The sequence below is a fragment of the Procambarus clarkii genome, chromosome 54, assembly GCF_040958095.1.
Source record: "Procambarus clarkii isolate CNS0578487 chromosome 54, FALCON_Pclarkii_2.0, whole genome shotgun sequence".
NCBI lineage: Eukaryota > Metazoa > Arthropoda > Malacostraca > Decapoda > Cambaridae > Procambarus > Procambarus clarkii.
This window is the reverse complement of record NC_091203.1, coordinates 8,580,735-8,593,133: the sequence shown is the minus strand read 5'-3', so window position 1 is coordinate 8,593,133 and position 12,399 is coordinate 8,580,735.

Here is a 12,399-nt window from a genome sequence, read left to right as displayed (position 1 = left end):
CGCAAATTTTGCATTTTTAAGCAACTTTTCTTGCATTGTTTTGTACTAAAAATCATCGAATTTAGCAATATTTTGACCTTTATCATCCCCTTTTCCTTTGTGTGATTTAAACAAAATATCATCGAATTAGGCAATATTTTGCCGTTTTTCCACGTTTTTGTGAATTTTCAGTTTATTGTTAATAACTCATTAAATATACGAGAAAAATTATGCAAACACATAATTGATCAGAAAATAACCTTAAATACTTCATTTTCAATCATCTATTTGTTTCTCGTTAAAATACTGAGTAAGATATTTAAAAGGGGAGAAGTTCTATTTTTATTGCATATATCGACGTTTCAGCCGGATTAGAGCGGTTTTACGTGTACATCTTCCATCGGTAATATAAACGGAAAATCAGGACTATTTTAGTTAATTCTAATGAAAACACATTGACTTTTATCATTTGTATTGGAAGCAACATCTTTATACGTCTTTTCTAGGGTCTAAAAAATACGAAACGTCGCTCTATGATTCGAAGATAAAATCCTCAAATTTGGTATAATAATGACTTTATTCACGTTTTTGATGTAGTTTGATATTATGTAAATATATTCATTTTTACCAATATTTCGATACTATTTCATGTAGTATCACGATATGTGCTTTGGCCTTCAAATCTCAGATTTTCGCATAAAATTGTATTTTAAGCAAGTTTTCTTGCATTTTGTTTCGTACTAAAAATCATCGAATTCAGCAATATTTTGACGTTTATCATCCCCTTTTCCTTTATGTGATATAAACAAAATATCATCGAATTAGGCAATATTTTGCCGTTTTTCTACGTTTTTGTGAATTTTCAGTTTATTGTTATTAACTCATTAAATATACGAGAAAAATTAGGCAAACACATAATTGATCAGAAAATAACTTTAAATACTTCATTTTCAATCATCTATTTGTTTCTTGTTAAAATACTGAGTAAGATATTGAAAAGGGGAGAAGTTCTGTTTTTATTGCATATATCGACGTTTCAGCCGGATTAGAGCGGTTTTACGTGTACATCTTCCATCGGAAATATAAACGGAAAATCAGGAACATTTTAGTTAATTCTAATGAAAACACATTGATTTTGTCGTTTGCATTTGAAACAACATTGTCATGTCTTTTCTTAAAACTAAATAATACGAAACCTTGCTCTATGATTTGAAGTTAAAAACCTCAAATATGGTAATATAGTGACTTTTTTCACGTTATTCATGTAGTGTGATTTTACGTATATATATTCGTTTTTACCAATATTTCGATACTACTTCATGTTTTCTAACAATATGTGATTTGGCGTTCAAATCTCAGAATTTCGCAAATTTTGCATTTTGAAGCAAGTTTTCTTGCATTTTGTTTTGTACTAAAAATCATCGATTATAGCAATATTTTTACCTTTATCATCCCCTTTTCCTTTATGTGATTTAAACAAAATATCATCGAATGAGGCAATATTTTGCCGTTTTTCCACGTTTATGTGAATTTTCAGTTTATTGTTATTAACTCATTATATATACGAGAAAAATTATGCAAACACATAATTGATCAGAAAATAACCTTAAATACTTCATTTTCAATCATCTTTTTGTTTCTCGTTAAAATACTGGGTAAGATATTGAAAAGGGGAGAAGTTCTGTCTTTATTGCATATATCGACGTTTCAGCCGGATTAGAGTGGTTTTACGTGTACATCTTCCATCGGTAATATAAACGAAAAATTAGGAACATTTTAGGTAATTCTAATGAAAACACATTGATTTTTATCATTTGTATTGGAAGCAACATCTTTATACGTCTTTTCTAGGGTCTAAAAAATACGAAACGTCGCTCTATGATTCGAAGTTAAAATCCTCAAATTTGGCATAATGACTTTTTTCACGTTTTTGATGTAGTTTGATATTACGTAAATATATTTATTTTTTATCAATATTTCGATACTATTTCATGTAGTATCACGATATGTGCTTTGGCCTTCAAATCTCAGATTTTCGCATAAAATTTTATTTTAAGCAAGTTTTCTTGCATTTTGTTTCGTACTAAAAATCATCGAATTCAGCAATATTTTGACGTTTATCATCCCCTTTTCCTTTATGTGATATAAACAAAATATCATCGAATTAGGCAATATTTTGCCGTTTTTCTACGTTTTTGTGAATTTTCAGTTTATTGTTATTAACTCATTAAATATACGAGAAAAATTAGGCAAACACATAATTGATCAGAAAATAACCTTAAATACTTCATTTTCAATCATCTATTTGTTTCTTGTTAAAATACTGAGTAAGATATTGAAAAGGGGAGAAGTTCTGTTTTTATTGCATATATCGACGTTTCAGCCGGATTAGAGCGGTTTTACGTGTACATCTTCCATCGGAAATATAAACGGAAAATCAGGAACATTTTAGTTAATTCTAATGAAAACACATTGATTTTTATCGTTTGCATTTGAAACAACATTGTCATGTCTTTTCTTAAAACTAAATAATACGAAACCTTGCTCTATGATTTGAAGTTAAAATCCTCAAATATGGTAATATAGTGACTTTTTTCACGTTATTCATGTAAGTGTGATTTTACGTATATATATTCGTTTTTACCAATATTTCGATACTACTTCATGTTTTCTCAAGATATGTGATTTGGCCTTCAAATCTCAGGAATTTCGCGAATTTTGCATTCTTAAGCAAGCTTTTCTTGCATTTTGTTTTGTACTAAAAATCATCGAATTTAGCAATATTTTGACCTTTATCATCCCCTTTTCCTTTAGTGTGATTATAAACAAAATATCATCGAATTAGGCAATATTTTGCCGATTTTTCACGTTTTTGTGAATTTTCAGTTTATTGTTATTAGCTCATTAAATATACGAGAAAAATTATGCAAACACATAATTAATCAGAAAATAACCTTAAATACTTCATTTTCAATCATCTGTTTGTTTCTCGTTAAAATACTGAGTAAGATATTTAAAAGGGGAGAAGTTCTGTTTTTATTGCATATATCGACGTTTCAGCCAGATTAGAGCGGTTTTACGTGTACATCTTCCATCGGTAATATAAACGGAAAATCAGGAACATTTTAGTTAATTCTAATGAAAACACATTGATTTTCATCATTTGCATTTGAAACAACATGTCATATGTCTTTTCTTGAAACTAAATAATACGAAACCTTGCTCTATGATTTGAAGTTAAAATCCTCAAATATGGTAATATAGTGACTTTGTTCACGTTATTCATGTAGTGTGATTTTACGTATATATATTCGTTTTTACCAATATTTCGATACTACTTCATGTTTTCTCAATATATGTGATTTGGCCTTCAAATCTCAGAATTTCGCAAATTTTGCATTCTTAAGCAACTTTTCTTGCATTGTTTTGTACTAAAAATCATCGAATTTAGCAATATTTTGACCTTTATCATCCCCTTTTCCTTTGTGTGATTTAAACAAAATATCATCGAATTAGGCAATATTTTGCCGTTTTTTCCACGTTTTTGTGAATTTTCAGTTTATTGTTAATAACTCATTAAATATACGAGAAAAATTATGCAAACACATAATTGATCAGAAAATAACCTTAAATACTTCATTTTCAATCATCTATTTGTTTCTCGTTAAAATACTGAGTAAGATATTTAAAAGGGGAGAAGTTCTATTTTTATTGCATATATCGACGTTTCAGCCGGATTAGAGCGGTTTTACGTGTACATCTTCCATCGGTAATATAAACGGAAAATCAGGACTATTTTAGTTAATTCTAATGAAAACACATTGACTTTTATCATTTGTATTGGAAGCAACATCTTTATACGTCTTTTCTAGGGTCTAAAAAATACGAAACCGTCGCTCTATGATTCGAAGATTAAAATCCTCAAATTATGGTAATATAGTGACTTTATTCACGTTATTGCATGTAGTTTGATATTATGTAATATATTCAGTTTCTACCAATATTTCGATACTACTTCATGTAGTATCTACGATATGTGATTTGGCCTTCAAATCTCAGAATTTTCGCATAAATTTGCATTTTAAGCAAGTTTTCTTGCATTTTGTTTTCGTACTAAAAATCATCGAATTTAGCAATATTTTGACCGTTTATCATCCCCTTTTCCTTTATGTGATATAAACAGAATATCATCGAATTAGGCAATATTTTGCCGTTTTTCTACGTTTTTGTGAATTTTCAGTTTATTGTTATTAGCTCATTAAATATACGAGAAAAATTAGGCAAACACATAATTGATCAGAAAATAACCTTAAATACTTCATTTTCAATCATCTATTTGGTTTCTCGTTAAAATACTGAGTAAGATATTGAAAAGGGGAGAAGTTCTGTTTTTATTGCATATATCGACGTTTCAGCCAGATTAGAGCGGTTTTACGTGTACATCTTCCATCGGAAATATAAACGGAAAATCAGGAACATTTTAGTTAATTCTAATGAAAACACATTGATTTTGTCGTTTGCATTTGAAACAACATTGTCATGTCTTTTCTTAAAACTAAATAATACGAAACCTTGCTCTATGATTTGAAGTTAAAAACCTCAAATATGGTAATATAGTGACTTTTTTCACGTTATTCATGTAGTGTGATTTTACGTATATATATTCGTTTTTACCAATATTTCGATACTACTTCATGTTTTCTAACAATATGTGATTTGGCGTTCAAATCTCAGAATTTCGCAAATTTTGCATTTTGAAGCAAGTTTTCTTGCATTTGTTTTGTACTAAAAATCATCGATTATAGCAATATTTTTACCTTTATCATCCCCTTTTCCTTTATGTGATTTAAACAAAATATCATCGAATGAGGCAATATTTTGCCGTTTTTCCACGTTTATGTGAATTTTCAGTTTATTGTTATTAACTCATTATATATACGAGAAAAATTATGCAAACACATAATTGATCAGAAAATAACCTTAAATACTTCATTTTCAATCATCTTTTTGTTTCTCGTTAAAATACTGGGTAAGATATTGAAAAGGGGAGAAGTTCTGTCTTTATTGCATATATCGACGTTTCAGCCGGATTAGAGTGGTTTTACGTGTACATCTTCCATCGGTAATATAAACGAAAAATTAGGAACATTTTAGGTAATTCTAATGAAAACACATTGATTTTTATCATTTGTATTGGAAGCAACATCTTTATACGTCTTTTCTAGGGTCTAAAAAATACGAAACGTCGCTCTATGATTCGAAGTTAAAATCCTCAAATTTGGCATAATGACTTTTTTCACGTTTTTGATGTAGTTTGATATTACGTAAATATATTTATTTTTTATCAATATTTCGATACTATTTCATGTAGTATCACGATATGTGCTTTGGCCTTCAAATCTCAGATTTTCGCATAAAATTTTATTTTAAGCAAGTTTTCTTGCATTTTGTTTCGTACTAAAAATCATCGAATTCAGCAATATTTTGACGTTTATCATCCCCTTTTCCTTTATGTGATATAAACAAAATATCATCGAATTAGGCAATATTTTGCCGTTTTTCTACGTTTTTGTGAATTTTCAGTTTATTGTTATTAACTCATTAAATATACGAGAAAAATTAGGCAAACACATAATTGATCAGAAAATAACCTTAAATACTTCATTTTCAATCATCTATTTGTTTCTTGTTAAAATACTGAGTAAGATATTGAAAAGGGGAGAAGTTCTGTTTTTATTGCATATATCGACGTTTCAGCCGGATTAGAGCGGTTTTACGTGTACATCTTCCATCGGAAATATAAACGGAAAATCAGGAACATTTTAGTTAATTCTAATGAAAACACATTGATTTTTATCGTTTGCATTTGAAACAACATTGTCATGTCTTTTCTTAAAACTAAATAATACGAAACCTTGCTCTATGATTTGAAGTTAAAATCCTCAAATATGGTAATATAGTGACTTTTTTCACGTTATTCATGTAAGTGTGATTTTACGTATATATATTCGTTTTTACCAATATTTCGATACTACTTCATGTTTTCTCAAGATATGTGATTTGGCCTTCAAATCTCAGGATTTCGCGAATTTTGCATTTTTAAGCAACTTTTCTTGCATTTTGTTTTGTACTAAAAATCATCGAATTTAGCAATATTTTGACCTTTATCATCCCCTTTTCCTTTGTGTGATTTAAACAAAATATCATCGAATTAGGCAATATTTTGCCGATTTTCCACGTTTTTGTGAATTTTCAGTTTATTGTTAATAACTCATTAAATATACAAGAAAAATTATGCAAAAACATAATTGATCAGAAAATAACCTTAAATACTTCATTTTCAATCATCTATTTGTTTCTCTTTAAAATACTGAGTAAGATATTTAAAAGGGGAGAAGTTCTGTTTTTATTGCATATATCGACGTTTCAGCCGGATTAGAGCGGTTTTACGTGTACATCTTCCATCGGTAATATAAACGGAAAATCAGGAACATTTTAGTTAATTCTAATGAAAACACATTGATTTTCATCATTTGCATTTGAAACAACATTGTCATATGTCTTTTCTTGGATCTAAATAATACGAAACCTCGCTCTATGATTTGAAGTTAAAATCCTCAAATATGGTAATATAGTGACTTTTTTCACGTTATTCATGTAGTGTGATTTTACGTATATATATTCGTTTTTACCAATATTTCGATACTACTTCATGTTTTCTCAAGATATGTGATTTGGCCTTCAAATCTCAGAATTTCGCAAATTTTGCATTCTTAAGCAAGTTTTCTTGCATTTTGTTTTGTACTAAAAATCATCGAATTTAGCAATATTTTGACCTTTATCATCCCCTTTTCCTTTATGTGATATAAACAAAATATCATCGAATTAGGCAATATTTTGCCGGTTTTTTACGTTTTTGTGAATTTTCACTTTATTGTTATTAGCTCATTAAATATACGAGAAAAATTATGCAAACACATAATTAATCAGAAAATAACCTTAAATACTTCATTTTAAATCATTTGTTTGTTTCTCGTTAAAATACTGAGTAAGATATTTAAAAGGGGAGAAGTTCTGTTTTTATTGCATATATCGACGTTTCAGCCAGATTAGAGCGGTTTTACGTGTACATCTTCCATCGGTAATATAAACGGAAAATCAGGAACATTTTAGTTAATTCTAATGAAAACACATTGATTTTCATCATTTGCATTTTAAACAACATTGTCATATGTCTTTTCTTGGATCTATATAATACGAAACCTCGCTCTATGATTTGAAGTTAAAATCCTCAAATATGGTAATATAGTGACTTTTTTCACGTTATTCATGTAGTGTGATTTTACGTATATATATTCGTTTCTACCAATATTTCGATACTACTTCATTTTTTCTAACAATATGTGATTTGGCCTTCAAATCTCAGAATTTCGCAAATTTTGCATTTTAAGCAAGTTTTCTTGCATTTTGTTTTGTACTAAAAATCATCGAATTTAGCAATATTTTGACCTTTATCATCCCCTTTTCCTTTATGTGATTTAAACAGAATATCATCGAATTAGGCAATATTTTGCCGTTTTTCCACGTTTTTGTGAATTTTCAGTTTATTGTTATTAGCTCATTAAATATACGAGAAAAATTATGCAAACACATAATTAATCAGAAAATAACCTTAAATACTTCATTTTCAATCATCTGTTGGTTTCTCGTTAAAATACTGAGTAAGATATTTAAAAGGGGAGAAGTTCTGTTTTTATTGCATATATCGACGTTTCAGCCAGATTAGAGCGGTTTTACGTGTACATCTTCCATCGGTAATATAAACGGAAAATCAGGAACATTTTAGGTAATTCTAATGAAAACACATTGATTTTTATCATTTGCATTTGAAACAACAGTCATATGTCTTTTCTTAAAACTAAATAATACGAAACCTTGCTCTATGATTTGAAGTTAAAATCCTCAAATATGGTAATATAGTGACTTTGTTCACGTTATTCATGTAGTGTGATTTTACGTATATATATTCGTTTTTACCAATATTTCGATACTACTTCATGTTTTCTCAATATATGTGATTTGGCCTTCAAATCTCAGAATTTCGCAAATTTTGCATTTTTAAGCAACTTTTCTTGCATTGTTTTGTACTAAAAATCATCGAATTTAGCAATATTTTGACCTTTATCATCCCCTTTTCCTTTGTGTGATTTAAACAAAATATCATCGAATTAGGCAATATTTTGCCGTTTTTCCACGTTTTTGTGAATTTTCAGTTTATTGTTAATAACTCATTAAATATACGAGAAAAATTATGCAAACACATAATTGATCAGAAAATAACCTTAAATACTTCATTTTCAATCATCTATTTGTTTCTCGTTAAAATACTGAGTAAAATATTTAAAAGGGGAGAAGTTCTATTTTTATTGCATATATCGACGTTTCAGCCGGATTAGAGCGGTTTTACGTGTACATCTTCCATCGGTAATATAAACGGAAAATCAGGACTATTTTAGTTAATTCTAATGAAAACACATTGACTTTTATCATTTGTATTGGAAGCAACATCTTTATACGTCTTTTCTAGGGTCTAAAAAATACGAAACGTCGCTCTATGATTCGAAGATAAAATCCTCAAATTTGGTATAATAATGACTTTTTTCACGTTTTTGATGTAGTTTGATATTATGTAAATATATTCATTTTTACCAATATTTCGATACTATTTCATGTAGTATCATGATATGTGCTTTGGCCTTCAAATCTCAGATTTTCGCATAAAATTGCATTTTAAGAAAGTTTTCTTGCATTTTGTTTCGTACTAAAAATCATCGAATTCAGCAATATTTTGACGTTTATCATCCCCTTTTCCTTTATGTGATATAAACAAAATTTCATCGAATTAGGCAATATTTTGCTGTTTTTCCACGTTTTTGTGAGTTTTCACTTTATTGCTATTAATTCATTAAATATACGATAAAAATGATGCAAACACATAATTGAACAGAAAATAACCTTAAATACTTCATTTTCAATCATCTATTTGTTTTTCGTTAAAATACTGAGTAAGATATTGAAAAGGGGAGAAATTCTGTTTTTATTGCATATATAGACGTTTCAGCCGGATTAGAACGGTTTTACGTGTAGATCTTCCATCGGTAATATAAACGGAAAATCAGGAACATTTTAGTTAATTCTAATGAAAACACATTGATTTTTATCATTTGCATTTGAAACAACATTGTCATATGTCTTTTCTTGGATCTAAATAATACGAAACCTCGCTCTATGATTTGAAGTTAAAATCCTCAAATATAGTAATATAGTGACTTCTCACGTTATTCATGTAGTGTGATTTTACGTATATATATTCGTTTTTACCAATATTTCGATACTACTTCATGTCTTCTAATAATATGTTATTTGGCCTTCAAATCTCAGAATTTCGCAAATTTTGCATTTTGAAGCAAGTTTTCTTGCATTTTGTTTCGTACTAAAAATCATCGAATTCAGCAATATTTTGACGTTTATCATCCCCTTTTCCTTTATGTGATATAAATAAAATATCATCGAATTAGGCAATATTTTGCCGGTTTTTTACGTTTTCGTGAATTTTCAGTTTATTGTTATTAACTCATTAAATATACGATAAAAATTATGCAAACACATAATTGATCAGAAAAAACTCCTAAATACTTCATTTTCAATGATCTATTTGTTTTTCGTTAAAATACTGAGTAAGATATTGAAAAGGGAAGAAGTTCTGTTTTTATTGCATATATAGACGTTTCAGCCGGATTAGAGCGGTTTTACGTGTACATCTTCCATCGGTAATATAAACGGAAAATCAGGAACATTTTAGTTAATTCTAATGAAAACACATTGATTTTTATCATTTGCATTTGAAACAACATTGTCATATGTCTTTTCTTGGATCTAAATAATACGAAACCTCGCTCTATAATTTGAAGTTTAAATCCTCAAATATGGTAATATAGTGACTTTTTTCATGTAGTGTGATTTTACGTATATATATTCGTTTTTACCAATATTTCGATACTACTTCATGTTTTCTAACAATATGTGATTTGGCCTTCAAATCTCAGAATTTCGCAAATTTTGCATTTTGAAGCAAGTTTTCTTACATTTTGTTTTGTACTAAATATCATCGAATTTAGCAATATTTTGACCTTTATCATCTCCTTTTCCTTTATGTGATTTAAACAAAATATCATCGAATTAGGCAATATTTTGCCGTTTTTCCACGTTTTTGTGAATTTTCAGTTTATTGTTATTAACTCATTAAATATAAGAGAAAAATTATGCAAACACATAATTGATCAGAAAATAACCTTAAATACTTCATTTTCAATCATCTTTTTGTTTCTCGGTAAAATACTGAGTAAGATATTGAAAAGGGGAGAAGTTCTGTCTTTATTGCATATATCGACGTTTCAGCCGGATTAGAGTGGTTTTACGTGTACATCTTCCATCGGTAATATAAACGGAAAATTAGGAACATTTTAGTTAATTCTAATGAAAACACATTGATTTTTATCATTTGTATTGGAAGCAACATCTTTATACGTCTTTTCTAGGGTCTAAAAAATACGAAACGTCGCTCTATGATTCGAAGTTAAAATCCTCAAATTTGGCATAATAATGACTTTTTTCACGTTTTTGATGTAGTTTGATATTACGTATATATATTTATTTTTACCAATATTTCGATACTATTTCTTGTAGTATCACGATATGTGCTTTGGCCTTCAAATCTCAGATTTTCGAATAAAATTGCTTTTTAAGCAAGTTTTCTTGCATTTTGTTTCGTACTAAAAATCATCGAATTCAGCAATATTTTGACGTTTATCATCCCCTTTTGCTTTATGTGATATAAACAAAATATCATCGAATTTGGCAATATTTTGCCGGTTTTTTACGTTTTTGTGAATTTTCAGTTTATTGTTATTAACTCATTAAATATACGAGAAAAATTATGCAAACACATAATTGATCAGAAAATAACCTTAAATACTTCATTTTCAATCATCTATTTGTTTCTCGTTAAAATACTGAGTAAGATATTGGAAAGGGGAGAAGTTCTGTTTTTATTGCATATATCGACGTTTCAGCCGGATTAGAGCGGTTTTACGTGTACATCTTCCATCGGTAATATAAATGGAAAATCAGGAACATTTTAGTCAATTCTAATGAAAACACATTGATTTTTATCATTTGCATTTGAAACAACATTGTCATATGTCTTTTCTTGGAACTAAATAATACGAAACCTTGCTCTATGATTTGAAGTTAAAACACTCAAATATGGTAATATAGTGACTTTTTTCACGTTATTCATGTAGTGTGATTTTACGTATAAATATTCGTTTTTACCAATATTTCGATACTACTTCATGTTTTCTAACAATATGTGATTTGGCCTTCAAATCTCAGAATTTCGCAAATTTTGCATTTTTAAAGCAAGTTTTCTTGCATTTTAGTTTTGTACTAAAAATCATCGAATTTAGCAATATTTTGACCTTTATCATCCCCTTTTCCTTTGTGTGATTTAAACAAAATATCATCGAATTAGGCAATATTTTGCCGTTTTTCCACGTTTTTGTGAATTTTCAGTTTATTGTTAATAATTCATTAAATATACGATAAAAATTATGCAAACACATAATTGATCAGAAAAAACTCCTAAATACTTCATTTTCAATGATCTATTTGTTTTTCGTTAAAATACTGAGTAAGATATTGAAAAGGGGAGAAGTTCTGTCTTTATTGCATATATCGACGTTTCAGCCGGATTAGAGTGGTTTTACGTGTACATCTTCCATCGGTAATATAAACGGAAAATTAGGAACATTTTAGTTAATTCTAATGAAAACACATTGATTTTTATCATTTGTATTGGAAGCAACATCTTTATACGTCTTTTCTAGGGTCTAAAAAATACGAAACGTCGCTCTATGATTCGAAGTTAAAATCCTCGAATTTGGCATAATAATGACTTTTTTCACGTTTTTTATGTAGTTTGATATTACGTAAATATATTTATTTTTACCAATATTTCGATACTATTTCTTGTAGTATCACGATATGTGCTTTGGCCTTCAAATCTCAGATTTTCGAATAAAATTGCTTTTTAAGCAAGTTTTCTTGCATTTTGTTTCGTACTAAAAATCATCGAATTCAGCAATATTTTGACGTTTATCATCCCCTTTTGCTTTATGTGATATAAACAAAATATCATCGAATTTGGCAATATTTTGCCGGTTTTTTACGTTTTTGTGAATTTTCAGTTTATTGTTATTAACTCATTAAATATACGAGAAAAATTATGCAAACACATAATTGATCAGAAAATAACCTTAAATACTTCATTTTCAATCATCTATTTGTTTCTCGTTAAAA